Source organism: Sarcophilus harrisii, chromosome 4, assembly GCF_902635505.1.
Source record: "Sarcophilus harrisii chromosome 4, mSarHar1.11, whole genome shotgun sequence".
Lineage (NCBI taxonomy): Eukaryota > Metazoa > Chordata > Mammalia > Dasyuromorphia > Dasyuridae > Sarcophilus > Sarcophilus harrisii.
In genome coordinates this window covers 41,968,321-41,984,512 of record NC_045429.1, presented here as the reverse complement: position 1 = coordinate 41,984,512, position 16,192 = coordinate 41,968,321, and positions in this window count along the sequence as shown.

The following is a 16,192-nucleotide window of genomic DNA, read 5'->3' as shown; positions in this document are numbered from 1 at the left end:
TTCAGGGTTGAACTCAACATCATGATCCACTTTTTACATTCTTCTAAAGTACTTTTATTATGTTTGGGAATATTTGATAATTTCAGAAAACCTCGAGGATAAAATAAGAACAAAGGGGAGGCAGAGAATTGGTGGGATAAGAAAGAAAAACCTCATTAATGTGAAAGAAATGACTTTGGGGACCAGCATAATATGGTGTAAAATTCGATGAACTGAGTCACTCAAGTCCTATCTCTAATATTTACTACTTGTGTAAGCTGCAGCAAGATGATACCATAAGTGCATAGAGTGCAGGGCCTGGAGTCAGGAAGACTTATCATGAGTTCAAATACAGCCTTAGAAGTGTACTAGCTATTAAATCATTTAACACTGTTTGCCTCAGTTTCATCATCTGTAAAATGAACTGAAGAAGAAAATGACAAACCACTCTCGTATCTTTGCCAAGAAAACCCCAAATGGGGGTCACAGGAGAAAGAAATGATTGAATAACAACAAATTATCCTGTGTGACCTTGACTTAGGGAGAAGCAGAATCAGAGCTGTGTTTATATATGTATACATGTGTGTATGTGTGTATACATTCAATAGATGTAACTTGAAACTCAAATGCTTTATGCCAAAATAATTTCTTCACCTATAACAAGTGAAAAAAGTGAGAAGAAACATGAACATGTTTAAGAAAACAGAGATTGGTGGGAGCAGATGACCATTTATGTTATGTTTTATTATCCAAGTTTAACGTCAATATCAATATAACTTTCTCATTTCCTGTAAAAATGATGGTAGAGATTGTAGAAATGAGGGTAGAAAATCACTTTCTACCTCTAAGCAGGGGCTGACTTACTTTTTCAATTTGTATGCTCCGTTCTTGCTTTCCCTTATATTTCTCTCTATTCTCACCTTTTTCCTTTCTTTGCATTGAAGTCACCAATTATCAGCATACATGTCAATTTGAGTTGGAAGATTTTGTCAAGCTCTTCACAGAATTTCTCTACTATATCTTCCTCAGCAACCAACGTAGGTAATAAACTGCAGTTATTTCCATGATAGGATTTTAGAAAATACTAAGCATTAGTACTGTGATAGATGATGAAACAATATTTCTTGTTTCGTTTTGAGTGTATGATAAAATCAACGCCACAAGCACTTTTGTTTCCCCAAGGAAGACTTTTGAGCCTTCCTTCCATTTAGCTTCCCCTTCTTTCTTCTATTTCACTTATAGTAAAAAAAATAAAGTAAATATGATATGAAATAGTTTCTCTTGCAATATCCAGTTGTTAGTCATTGGATAAAGATCTCACAATTAACAGCACAATTAAAGTTTATAGGTTATCTGCAAAAGGTAGGATTGTTAGTATTTCTTAGAATTACTACCATACTGTTGCTGCAGAATCAGAAAGGAGACCCACAAAACTAGAGGATGGATCCAAAAATAAACCAAAAAAAATGCAAACATCTACTTCTCACCTGTGTAATGTTGGGCAATATTTTACTTTTCTAGCCTTAATTTCCTCACCTGTAAAATGAGGAGATTAGATTGGGTGAACTCTAAGGTCCATTCCTATTGTAAATTTATGATCTTATTACCCTCCTGGGAGAGGGGAGTACTCACAAGTAGGAAGGATCAGAAACTAAAAACATATGCTTTACTTCATTTCTTCATTTTTTTTTGCATTTTCCTTTTCCTTCTTCCTAACAAATCTGCAACAATTCATTAGAATAAGAGATTATCTGGATGAAAATTAAGACAATCACTTGTAGCTATTATCATTTCTACAAGGAATGAGAACTAGTGTGCGCTTTTGCCATGATATTAAATTTGGATAATGAAATATAACATACTGATGGTGGCCCGTTCCCATTTATTGATGAAATTTTCTTAAACACATTAACGTTTCTTTATAACTTTTTCTCCTTTGGTAATTATTTTGGTATAAAATGTTTAAGTGTCAAGCTACATTTATCAAATGAACATGTGTTGCCAAATTGATATTCCTAAAACACAACTTTGATTCTGCCTCTTCCCAAGCCCCCAGATCCTCAATGGCTCCCAGGACCTCAACAGTAAAATGCAGTATCCTCAGTCTAGTATTTAAAACCCTATATGATATGATCTGATTTCATTTCTTCCTGATATTTCATATTTATGCCATCTCTATTTTTTTTAAAGCAATTTAACCTGTTTTTCTTTATAAAATGGTTTTTTCTCTCCTGTCTGTACCTTTGCTCAGTCCTCCAAAATTGGATTGCAGTCCCTTCTTGTCTCAGCTTTTGGAATGCCTTGATTCCTTCAAGGCAGATTCAGGTATCAGCTCCTGGAAGCCTTTTCTTGAGCTCTTCCCCTCAGTTATGAGTGCTTTCTCCCTCTTGGAGTTCTATTATTTTTTATTTACCTTTTGTATATAAATACTTATTTTTAGCTATACTCTGTACTTTTGGTAAAATATAAGCTACCGAGGGGCAGACAGTGTTTCAGTTTTGTTGTACTTAATAAATGTTTGTTGTTAAATTGGTCCTAATTGTTTAGTGGTTAAATAATGCCCTTTTTTATACCTGAGTAAGGCACCTTGTTAAAAATCGAATCTTAGCTTCTCAACAACCCAGGTAAAGGATGTTTTTGACATTGACCCAAAGAAAGGAGATATGTTTGACTAATTAGCCTCATGAGAGTGGCCATCTGTAACTTAACTTCTCCATAATATCCTATCTTAGGAAACTTCAGTCTTGAGTTTGCCCACAGAATTTATGTGAAGGGGCCCACAGTCTACACATCTGAAGGCTGTCCTGTAAATAGCTACATCTGGAGGCTGTTTCATACTGTACCTCCCCTAATAAACAGCAGGCCATTTACATGCCAATTAGGTAATGGAGAACTCGAGTCATAAATGAAATGAGATCTAGGCTGTTTAGCTTTCCAGGCAAACACCTTAAGAAATAAATGTCAGTGAAATTCGACTCAGCTTAGTCTAGCATTTATTCAATGCATAGTGTCTAGGGCCAACCATAATTCAGAATAACAAAATCCAACTTGAACAGACTTTGGTGCTTCAATGGATATGAAATCTTGTCCATGTGGACACTGTCTCCAAGTGATAATATCTACTTAGCATTTATATAGTATTTTAATGTTTATAAGGCATTTTATACATTATCTCATTTGACCTTTACAATAACCTATTAGATGGATACTATTATTTCCAGCTTTTGGTGGAAAAGGAAATTGAGAATAAGGAGAAATTAAGCAATTTGCTTAGGACTAAAGAGTTGGTAAGTAATCAAAACAGAATTTGAACTCAGGATTTTCTGACACTATGTCTTTGGTTCCAATAATTCATGTTGCAATTCATCCATGTCTTTCCATACCTTAAGTTCTTGTCCATGTCCTCCATATTTCTTCCAAAGGAAATCTACATGAAGTTCTCGATTTTTGCATAGCTATAAGCATGCAGGCTGCCCAATGGCTATCCCTTATTCTGACCACATCACTGACTTGTCTTTTCTCAGGATATATACTTCCTTCATTATATTCTTTCCACCATTCTTCTGAATAGTTCTTGATTGATGATCTAAACATTACCTTTATTAATGCTGTATAGATAGAAAAACCCCAGAGAGTATGGCTACTTTCTTATGACATTAGTTGAGTCTGGGTTGAATATCCCCAAAGAAGGCAATATTAATACTGATAAAAAAAAACCTTTTCCTCTAAACCTAAGGTTTTATTGTATGAGCAAAAGCATTGAAAATAATATAAATAATCCATTGGAGCAACTGAAAGTTAGAAAGGGCAAACAATTGGTGTGAGAGGGAAAAGGAAATAGCAAGGTAACCCAGAAAATACCTGAACTAAGAAGCTCAAGAAATCTCCACTTTTGACAAGTTTTTTTTAATTTTATTAAAGCTTTTTATTTACAAAACATATGCATGGGTAATTTTTCAACATTGACCTTTGCAAAACCTTCTGTTCCAAATTTTCCCCTCCTTCCCTCCACCCCCTCTCCTAGATGGTTGATAGTTCAATATATGTTAAATATGTTAAAATATATGTTAAATCCAATATATGTGTACATACAGTTATCTTGCTGCACAAAAAATTCGGATCAAGAAGGAAAAAAAACTGAGAAAACAAAATGCAAGCAAACAACAACAGAGAGAGTGAAAATGCTATGTTGTGATCCTCACTCAATTCTCACAGTCCTCTCTCTGGGTGTAGATAACTCTCTTCATCACTGAACAACTGAATGGTCTGAATCATATCATTGTTGAAGACAGCCACCGGTCAAGTTTTAAAAGTCCACAATGAACATGATGCTCACTCTAAGCAAAAAAGCTTGTGTCTTTTTTGGTGTTTAGTTATCTTTTTTTCCTCTAAATAAGAGAAGCTCCCAAAAGACCTTACATTCTGAGAAGATATCTTATAATACTCTCTCTACCTTTAGACTCTAGAGTCCTTTCCAATCTGCTTGGTAAACATACATGTCCCATTTTGATATTCCTAAATGCCTAATACCAAATATCAAAAGAAAACATCAATACCAAAAGCACAAGGTATGACCATATCACTTCCTCATTCATGAAGCTGCAGTCACTTCTTTTACCTCTCTAAAAGAAGGAATTTTTGCCCTTTTCAATTTGCTTCCCTTTGTAATACTATATATTTGATTTCATGTTCTAATGAGCAGGGGCCCAGAGGTTTCAACAAGCATGACAACCCACAACAAAAAATAAGACCTTACACTCCAAAATAAAAATAAATTCCTCTATTCATCATTTGTCCTCTGAAATTTGACTACCACTTACTTTTTAGGCTTTGTAGGTCCCTGTGAACTTGGCTTCCAGTTAGACTGGCTTCTTTGCCACCCTTCATTACAGCATTCTCTCTTCCAACTAGTGATGTGACCCTTTACCTGGAAAATGTTTCTTCCTTCCTTCAGCCTCTTAGAATCTCCATGCCCCTTTATGTTCAGCTCAAGAACCATCTCCTATATGGGGTCCTTTCTAATCACCTTAGTGGCTACATTTCCTCAAATATCTTTGTGCATACCTAGCTAAGTCCATGTTCTCTTCACATAAATGGATGCAATCTCTTTGGTGGCAGAGATTATTGCCTTTCAGCCTTTTTACCTCCAATTAATAACAGTTCCTGACATATAATAAATGCTTACCAAGTAAATGAATGAATGAATAGAACAGACATTTTATGAGAACAAGGAATATTATTTTTTCATCTTTCCATCACCAGGATGTTGACTGGCAGATAGTGGATATGTAATAAATGCTTATTAGGTGATTAACAGTAATAAGTGATTGATCTCCCAAGGCAGTGGGTGATTTTTAAAAGAAGGTTGATAAGGATAATACGAAATACAAAACTACCAAGTGTGTGTAAGATATAGAACATATAATTCCGTAAACCACTCGGTGGTTCAATCAGGGGCTAGCTAAGAGACTTGTCTCTAAGCTTTTTCTTATGATGTTGCAGAAGAGTTAGGAGAATCTACCTTTTATGAAAATGTCACTGAATCTCTGATATAACACTGATATTTCCACATCTCTGCAGGTTTGGGAACAGCATCCCTAAATCCCAGTTTTTCCCAAAGGACAGGACCAAGTCATTTAAAAGGTTGTCCATATATTCAGTCCAATGCATGCAGCTTGAAAGCCATCACAGGAATTAGGAGGGCAGAGCCCTCTCAAAAAGCCCCATGTGAAGATCCTTGAAACACAGGAAACAACAAAGTTCCTGGCTTCTTCCCACCAAAGCCCTTTAGTGGCTATTTCTGCTCCTTGTGGTTTCTGCAGGTGGTAGGTTAACACGCCATGTACTGAGAGAGCAAAGCGTCTGAACACAGCCCAGCCACAGAAGGGAAAGGCCTCATAAAAAGAACAACATGCTGTATAATCTGTCCTTTTACAGCGTCTCCTATCAGAGAGCTTTAGGGTTTAAGGGGATTAGATACCATAACCCATCTGTCAGGTCATTATGAAAGAAAACTGTCCTGCTGTTTCCCAGAAATGATGCCCTACTGTATAGTATTATCATTAAGCATGTCTAGAGTCCTTTAGATTTTCAGGGTGCTTTATAATCAATTTTATTTGTGTCTCAACACATATCCTTTTTATCCATATCAAGATAATCTATTCATGAAGAAACCAAAGTAGAGGAAAATTATGTGGCTTAGTCAGTCTCCCAGGGAGTTCTGATGTAAACCCAGAGCCTTCCAAAATAACGCTTTTCCAACCATTGAGACACACACTTACTCAAGTATGCCATCATGCACACATGCATTTGAATTTCCTAGTTATTTGCTAAAATAGTCCAATCCACATTAGAAAAGGGACGCACAATACAAAAATGATTATGAACTCCAGTTCTGTGGTGACTTTGGAAAAAGTCCCTTTTACTCTCTGAACCCAATTTCCTCATCTCTAAAATAAAAGGATTGAATTGGCTGAACTCTAAAATTTCTCAGTTCTATAAAGCTACAAACTTTTTTACTATAAGTTCTGTTTAGAATTTCAAATAGCATCACTGAAGGGGACATCCATCTCAACAAGATCACAGATCTCTCGGCAAATCTATGTATTTTTTCACAATCCTGCCAATAGACTGAGAGCTGGGACCCAACTACCATCACTTCTAATGTCTACTCTAGTTTGCATCTGATACTACTCTGAGAGTATATTCATACCTGAGCACTTCTGGAATGGCTGCCATGGCTATAATTTACAAAACTGGTGATCAGTTGGTGATCCAACAACATAGAGCTTAATAGATATATTGTGTGTTTCTCCACATTCAATTTCCATCATATACTTAGGTCATTTACAATTTCTGTAAATCCTAAAAAAGTTATTAGCATAGAGCTGGAAGCTGAGTAACAGTCTACTAGCTCTTGTTTCTAATGCTCAGTAGCCCTGATATGGGGATCTGGCAGACAAGCTTGAAAGCATTTTTTCCCAGAGATTCTCATTTGTTATTTGGAACACAAGTACTTTGGCTGTTTTCATGGATAGTAATCATTAAAAGTAGCTTGGTACTATGGATAGAGTGCTAGCTCTGGAGTCAGAAAGAATTGAGTTCACATTTTACCTCTAATACTTACTATATGATCTACACAAGTCATTTAACCATGTCTGCCTTAGTTTCCTCATCTGTAAAATGAGTTGGAAAAGGAAATGACAAATCACTCCATTATTTTTGCCTGGAAAACCCCAAATGGGGACACAAAGGGTCAGACATAACTGAAATAATTAACAAAACTCATAAAAGGATGATAGTATTTTCTTTAAAAGAGCAAGAATATATGCTAAATTGTGTGATGTATGTGAAGGAAGTGAAGGAAATTGATGTATTTAATTCCTACCGTCTGAGAAAGTCTACCTCAATCATTCTAAAAATGAATTTGGCTTTGTGGTAGGAGCTAAAAGACAAAGGTCTCTGGTGTCTCTGAAGATGAGCAAGAAGGAGCTTCTCTACTTTGGTTATTACTTCAGTACTTTAAAAGAACTGGAATTTCAGAGGGCAACCATCTCCACAAGATAGATGACCACTACCCCTGGTCTTAGGAGACCATTTTTGTTAATCCTACACAGTTCATCATCTAGTGGTCAGCCTGCTAGTACTGAATTCCTCTGAGCTAGCCTTGTTGCACATCTTGGGAAATCTTGATGCAAGGCAGTTGTTCAGTGTTGCCAGGCTTTGCAATATTCTACTTTCTATTGTGTCTAAAATGTAACTCAAGTATTAACTCCTCCATGAAGACCCCATTCTTCCCCAGTTTCTGAAGCCCTTCTCCTTTTTTCTTTCTATTATTTTGTATTGATCTAGTATAGATCATCTATCTCCCTACCTACCAATCTATCTATATGGGTATATACATTTATTTATACGTACATATGCACAATACAATGTAAGCTCTTAAAGAAAAGGACTTTTATATTTTTGTTTCTGGCATTTAGTGGGCAGTTGCTAAATGTTTATTCATTGATTGATAGGTATCAGTCAACTGACAAGCATCTATTAATTATGTGCCAGGCATAAGCTAAGTAGTATTGGGATACAAAGAATAGCAAAAACAAAAAACAAAAACAAAAAACTCCATGGTCTCTGAACTCAAGTAGTTCACATTCTATTGACACAACATGCAATATATATATATATATATATATATATATATATATATATATATATATATCATGTATTTGTATATTATATAATATGTGTATACCTTTACTGGAAAATATCCTCAAAGGGGAGGCACTAGCAATGGTACAAGAGCATAGAGGAAGTAGTCACATGTACCAATCAAAAGTATTTGCCATATAGATATAAAAGTAAACGTAGATCTCTTCTGTCTCCAAAGATACCAGTGTGGTAGTGATAACTTCCAAACAAGGCAGAATTTGGTCCAATATTTCCCCTCCAATACATGTTAGAAGTATGATCCAGGGTAAGTCATATAACCTTTCAGTGGTCTAGGCAAATAAGATTATAAGAATCAGAGAACATATATTGGAACATATATTGGAATTTCCTCACCTGGGATTTTTCTATATCAAAGAAAATATAGGTACAGTTTCAATTCCATTTCAAATGCTAATAGAGATGCATATGTATATAAAGATATATATAACATGCACATGCATAGACACATGCATTAAACATATATATATGCATATGTACATGTATAAGATACACAAGTATAGGGATATATATGTATAGCCTGTATTACAGGTGCATATTAATATATATGTATATATATATATGTGTCCATATATACCTATATATGGGCACTTTAATATGGGTGTCTGTATATATATATATATATATATATATATATAATAAAAATACAACATATTTAAAGGTTTAATTGATGGTTAATTGCTTTAAATGTAGCAAAAATTTCCTAGTCATAAAAATAACTAGAAAAATGGCCAAGCCACTTTAAGTCAGTTGTGGTCCTATATAAATTTATGCTCTTTTGCATAGTTTAAATGGATCTTTGATGGAACTATCAGAGAAGCCCAAACGTTTTATGTGAGCCTGTCAAGTAACTCAAATGTGGTTATATCTGGTTTGTATAATTTTTAAAATACTGCAAATTGTGAATAACACATATAAGCTTATGCAAAAAAATCCTGCATAAAAAACAGTGATTACAAGATAACTACTAAAAGACCATTAAGTTTAAACCCTATTTTCTAGATCAGTGTCTTGCCTTGACCAGTCTAATGAAATGATCAACTGAGCCTTTATAGCCTTATTGTACTTATAAAACCAAGCAAATTTAAATTAAATAAGAATTGCATTTGGTTTTGTTGCGGTTGTTTAAAAATAGATGCACAGTCCACTGAAGGGCATTAATTCAAAGCTATCAAGGATGGACCGTCCTGATTGAGATGGTGGGCACCAAGAGCCAGGGTCACCTTCACTCAACCATGAAACACAATCAGTAACCCTGAGAAAAAACTTAGGTATATAAAGCGTTTTGCAAACCTTAAAAGGTTTTATTATCATCATTTTAGTCAAAAGGTGACAAAATGTATTTTCACTGTTGCAATTTTACTCTTAAGACTGATTGCCAACTTGGAACAATTCTTCAGATTTAAAGAGACAAAAGGCAGAAAGTGGGGGACCTGAGTTTAAAGCTTATCTCTCCATGGATTCCACCTAACCCCAAAGAGATCTATGGATAGATTTTAAGAGGTTCTTGAATTTGGATGAGGGAAGAAACACATCCTTATTTTCAGTAATCTCTAACTGAAAATTGATATTTCCTTTAATTATTTGAAAACATTATTCTGAGAAGAGGTATATAGAATTCAACATGTTGCCAATATGTACCACCCACCTACCCATACATACATACACACACATGCAAACCCACATACACACACACGTTAAGAAACTGTCTTTTTTTTTTTTTTGCTGAGGCAATTGGGGTTAAGTGACTTGCCAAGGATCACCCAGTTAGGAAGTATTAAGATTCTGAGACCAGATTTGAACTCATTCAGGTTCTCCTGACTTCAGGGCTGGTTCTTTGTCCACCTTGCTGCCCCAAGAATCTCTGTCTTAACATTTGCTACCTATTTGACTTTGGGCAAATTATCTAACATCTCTGGGGATCTATTTCCTTATCTATAAAATGGGAATAATAATTATAGTACCTACTTAATATAGTTATCCCTCCAAAGCCACATGGGCAAGCATAAATCTGTCTATAGGAATTATTTTGATACTTGTCCCAGCTAAAGACATCCCTTAGACTGGAAAATCCATACTTGTGTCTCTAGTCCCTGGTCTGTACATTGGGAGCTATGAGTGCAAACAGGAAGCTTCCGTATACTTTTGCCTCTGACCCAAGACAATCATTAAGAGCTCCTGAGGATAGAGGGGGAAAAGGTAGACAGAGGCCAGGAAAAAGTCTTCTTTAGAATGGTTTGTTGGCCCTCTGTTAAAAGGCAACATAAGGGTCCGTCCACCTAAGTCCCAGGAAACAAGCTTATCTAGTGTTTAGTTCTAATAATTGGAAAATTCATAATTTTCTTTTATCCTCTTTACTAGGTTTGAGTAGACTTGTATAAATGGTATGAGAAGAGAGAGAAGAATATCAAAATGTCCAAATATTTTCCCAAAAGAGCATCAAATTTATGAGGAAATAATCATGAAAAAAACCTATGTATGTAAAGTGTTTTGCAAACCTAAAAGTTTTTATTATCATCATTCTAGTCAAAAGGTGACATAGATAATAAAGAGTTGGGTAAATCAATACCAACCAAGCAGTTCTGTGGCTTTTGAAGAGAACTGCAATTAATCTGTCAGTAAATAAACATCTATTAAATGCATACTATGTACCAAGCACTGTGCTAATATTGCACATAAAAAATGGAATCTTTGTCTTCAAGGTGTTCTCTATATAAGTGAAGAGAATATGTAAATAAATATGAACATACAAAATAATGCACTATGAATGAAAGGTAAACTTAAAGAAAAGTCAACAGGAGTATAGATGATGAGACTCAGAAAGACTTTCCACAAAGAACGAGATTTGTTTTAAAAAAAATCAGAAAGTCAAGGGGTGGAGGTAAGGGAGAAAGCATCCCAGGAATGGGGAAGACAGATGATGGAGGAAGAAGCGGGAAGTTTATCCTGCTAGACTACATAAAAAGAAGTTAAAAAAAACAAAAAAACAAAAAACAGAACAATAGAAAGAGGTCAGATTGTGAAAAGTTCTCACTGCTAGAGACTATATATGTTCTTGGAGACAACAGATTAGCCATTAGAGTTTAGAGGAAGCTAGATGGCAAGGTAAATAGAATGGACATGGAATCAGGAAGATCTGAGTTCAAAGCCAGCTTCAGATACATCTAACTGGATGACCCTGGATAAATCATTTAATTCTGTTTGCCCCAGTTTCCTCAACTATAAAAGGTAAATAATAATTGTACCTACCCCCTACAGTTATTGGGTAAATCAAATGAGATGATATTTGTGTATTACTGAATTTAGTATCTGGCACATAGTAGGCACCAAACAACTGTTTGTTCCTTTCTCCCCTTCTTGAAGAGCCGATATGTTCAAAACTAAGCATGAAGAAAATCTTTTCAGCAGCAAAGTTGGGAGATCGAAGGGAAGACAATCATAATCGATAACATTTAAGGTGATGAGTATTCTGATTTACTGTCCTCCTGGCTGTGCTATAGACTCTCCATCTCTCTGCTCCAGTCATTTTCTCTATCCCCCATACTCCAAATGCTCTCCTTCTCCAACTCCATGAATTGAATAACCAGGAAAACAGAATCCTTGGAAAAACAGCTATGATCAGTGGCTACCACATGGATGGCATTCATACAGGTAGGAGGATAATCAGGAGAGAGCAGTGTCTCAAAAACCTAGAACAGAGAAAGTATCCATGATAAGAGAGTGATCACTGTTGTTCTAACAGTGTTCTAAACTAAAAGTTTAGTTGTTCTAAACTAAAGAAAAATCATGAAAAATGAGGACTGAGAAAAGAACATAAGATTTAGTCATTCCTGTTAATTTTATAGACAGCAGTTTCAGTTGAATGATAAGGTCAGAAGCAAAATTATAAAGAATTTAGAAGCAAGAGATAGAAGAAAATGGAAGCACCTAATATAGATGCTGAATCAAGGAATTAAGGAATTTATCCAAAAAAAGTGGGGGGGGGAGCTAGAATAACAGCTTGTGGGAATGATCATATTTAAGTGAAGAGCTTTTTGTTGCTGTTGTTTAGTGTTAAGGAAACTTTTTTGTGTGTTTATGAGCAACAGAAAATCTTTTTTCTATTGAATTTTTATTTATTCTGTTGTTTTTCTCAATTACATTTTAGTTGGGTTGAGAACAGGCATTTTGACCTTCATGGTATCTGATTGACACTCCTAGAGAATATTTGCTCTCCACTTGGAAGTCTATGGCATTTCATTTCAATTCCTGAACTCCCAATTCCTGGAGCTCATGCACCTACCTTTTGAAATTTCCAAGGTTAGAGACTACTGCCTGCACCTCAAATAGAAAATATCAAAAGAAACCAAGGACCCAGAACCATTTTTGAGGAACCAAATCGGTCTTGGGTAGACCTAGGAGAGGTAGGATGGAATGGCCCTTCCTCTTGCAGAATGCTTCTCTCCCTAGAGATTATTAGTGATATAGTCACTGCACTTTTCCGGACTTGAATAAAGCAAAGAGATAGACTGAACTCACTTGAGTTTTCGAAGACTGACAGACCTGACCATGCAACCAATGGAAAAAAAAGATTCTTCCCAACTACACAGCAGGGCAGTTACAACAACAGAATGTCCACAAACATTCTTCAGTCATTATGATTCTCCAAGAAGGAGTTTCCTGGCATCCTTCATATGTCAATCCTCTCATAGCAAGTTGAATTATAAAAGGATTTCAGAGGATGGTGGAATCTTTCAATGTTAGAACTAAAACAGATCTTAGAAATCCTAACTAGTCCTAACAAAACAGTTTGTTTCAGGGATATACAACTTCAAAGTCTCAAGGATAAGAAATTTATTCACTCTTTTTATTGCTACTCAACTCTCTCCTCCTGGATTCTTTCTATTTGGCTTTCCCCTTTAATGACACAGATGGATGGCAACCCATCCATGCTTCCTCATAATGGGTGGAAGGTACGGGATGGGGAGTCAATCAATCTACTTGAATCTTCCTTTCTTTTTCTTGATATTTGAGGATACCAATAGAGGACTTGGGTCTTCAGTTATTCCCTGATCTCACTACATTATTAGTCAGTCCCTCTTTGTATTCATTTTTTTTATTATTCTCATCTCTTACACCCTGTTTCTCCTTTCTAATTCCTTGTTTATAATGTGGTACAACTCTCCATTGCCCTCTGGGTAATACTAATTTTCAATTCATTATATATTGTCACTCATATAGAAACATGACTTTTCATCCAGAGATTAGCTCCCTAGAGCATTATGGGAACTCTGTAAAATGAATGCACATTATATTGCTATTTTTTAAAAGTCCTCCTGGCTATCCTTGGAGTTACACCTTAACTCACATCAGCTAATTTTCTTTCAGTTCTCATTTCCACTGTCAATCATTTGCATCAGAAATGTAACAAAAAGAAACTACATTTTTTCTGTACTTAAAAAAAAAGACTCCCATACCTCAGGGATTCAATATGATATTTCGCCTCCACTGGTTTTGAAGACTGGAAGATTTTTGCCAATCCCAACTTTTGACCTTGGTGAGATGAAATCAATAAGCATGCTGAGATCTCTGTCTCTCTTAACTTGATTTTCACCCTTTCCTATCAAAGTCCCTGCTCAACTCCAGCCAGTGCAATAGGAAACAGATACTCACTAGAAAATTGGAGTAAGGAAAATGCATCATAGAACCAAAGCTTGAAAGGGAAGTAGATATCTTATACACCTAGTTCTTATACTCTTTCCCCCTACCACCAATTAACAAAAATGAGGGAAGGGTAGAATCCTTATAATATTGAGCCCAGATTGTAGGAGCCTTGGCTATTAATTTGAACTATGGCTTAGGAAATAATTTTTTTCTTTATACCCATCACATTGGAAATGTCTAATTAAGAAGGAAAACAACAAATTGGAGGGGCTTTAAGAAAATGGATGCCTTAAAACATTGTTGGTAGGGAAATGAATTGGTTCAACCATTCAGGAAAGCAAGTTGGAACTATGTACAAAATGTCACTAAACCATTATAACTGTTATAAACTGTTAATGTCGCTTTGATCCAGTGATACCTATTAAGCTTATATCACAAAGAAATCAAAGGAGGAGAAAAGGATCTTATACATACAAAAATATTTATAACAACTCTTTCTGTTATGGTAAAGAACCAAAAACTAAGGAAATGTCTGAACAAATTATGCTCTACAAATATAATGGAATATTACTATTTCATAAGAGAAAATTAAGTGGACAGTTTCAGTGAAAACTGGGAAGTCTTGTAGTGAGCAGAACCAAGAGAACAATTTATACTAAAATAACAACCTTATAAAATCAAAGACTTTAATCAACTTAATAATACCCATTATTAATCATGAAGATCACTAAGAATGTTGTTTATCTCCTGAGAGTGGGGCAGTGAACTAAATTTTTAAAATGATATGCATGGGGCAGCTAGGTGGCACAGTGGATAGTGCACCAGCCCTGAAGTTGGGAGGACCTGAGTTCAAATCTAATCTCAGACACTTTACCCTTCCTGGCTGTGTAACCTTGGGCAAAATTGCACATGTTTAACTTAGATTACTTGCTGTCTAGGAAGAGAATAGAGCGAAAAAGGGATAAAATTTTGAGACACAAGGTTTTGTATGGGTGAATGATGAAAACTATCTTTGCATGTAGTTTGAAAACTAAAAAATTATTATTATAAAAAATGAAAATAAAAAAATTCCTTTAAAATTAGGACTGGGCAAGTGGGAGCTAATGATTCTACCAGACACCAAGAATCAATTAAATAAAATCAAAAGAATGGAGAAGATACAGAAGAAAATGTAAAATAACTCACTGGAAAAACATGTAGCCTAGAAAACAGACCCAGTAGAGCTCATTTAAGAAGCATTGGACTATCCAAAAGACATAATCAAAAAAAAAATCTTGATGCTATCTTACAAGATAGAAATCAAGGAAAATCATGGTGATATCCTAGATCAGAGGGGAAAATAGATATTGAAAAAAATCCACTGATTACTTCTTCAATGAGAGTCTAAAATGAAAAACTCCAAGGAATATTGTAGCCGATTTCACAGCTATCAGGCCAAGGATAAAAATATGCAAGCAGCTAGACAAAAACAATCCAAATAGCAAGGAACCACAGTCAGGATTACATAGGATTTAGCAGCTTCTGTATTAAAGAATTAGAGGGCTTGGAAGATGATATTCTGGAAGGAATAGAAGTTTGGATTACAAATAAGAATCAACTATCCAGAAAAACTGAGCATAATCATTTAGAGGAAAAGTATGGGGAAGTATGAGGGGACTGGGGGAAAGAAAAGAATAGGGGGGCCAATAGAAGGAAGTGCAGATTTAGAAAAGAAGCGATCAAAAGCAAAACACTGATGAAAAGGGACAGGGTAAAAAAAAGGAGAGAGAAGTATAAATGAAGGAAAAGTATAAATGATGAATGTTGCAAGGGATGCGGGAAAACTGGAACACTAATATATTGTTGGTGGAGTGGTGAATTGATCCAACCATTCTAGATAGTAATTTGGCACTATGCCCAAAGAGCTATCAAAATGTGCATATCCTAAAAATGTTTGTGGAAGCCCTTTTCATAATGGCAAGGAATTGGAAACTGAATGGATGCCCATCAGTTATAGAAAGGCTGAATAAGTTATGGTATATAAATGTAATGGAATATTATTATTTTATAAGAAATGGTCAGCAGATGATTTCAGAGAGGCCTGGAGAGACTTACATGAACTGATGCTAAGTGAAATGAGCAGAATTAGGAGGTCATTGTACATGGCAGCAACAAGATTATATGATGATCAATTCTAATGGACGTGGTTCTTTTCAATGATGAGATGATTCAGGCCAGTTCTAATGATCTTGTGATGAAAAGAGACATCTACACCCAGAGAGAAGACTATGGGAACTGGGTGTGGATCACAACATAGCATTTTTACTCTTTTTGTTGCTGTTTGTTTGCATTTATTTTCTTTCTT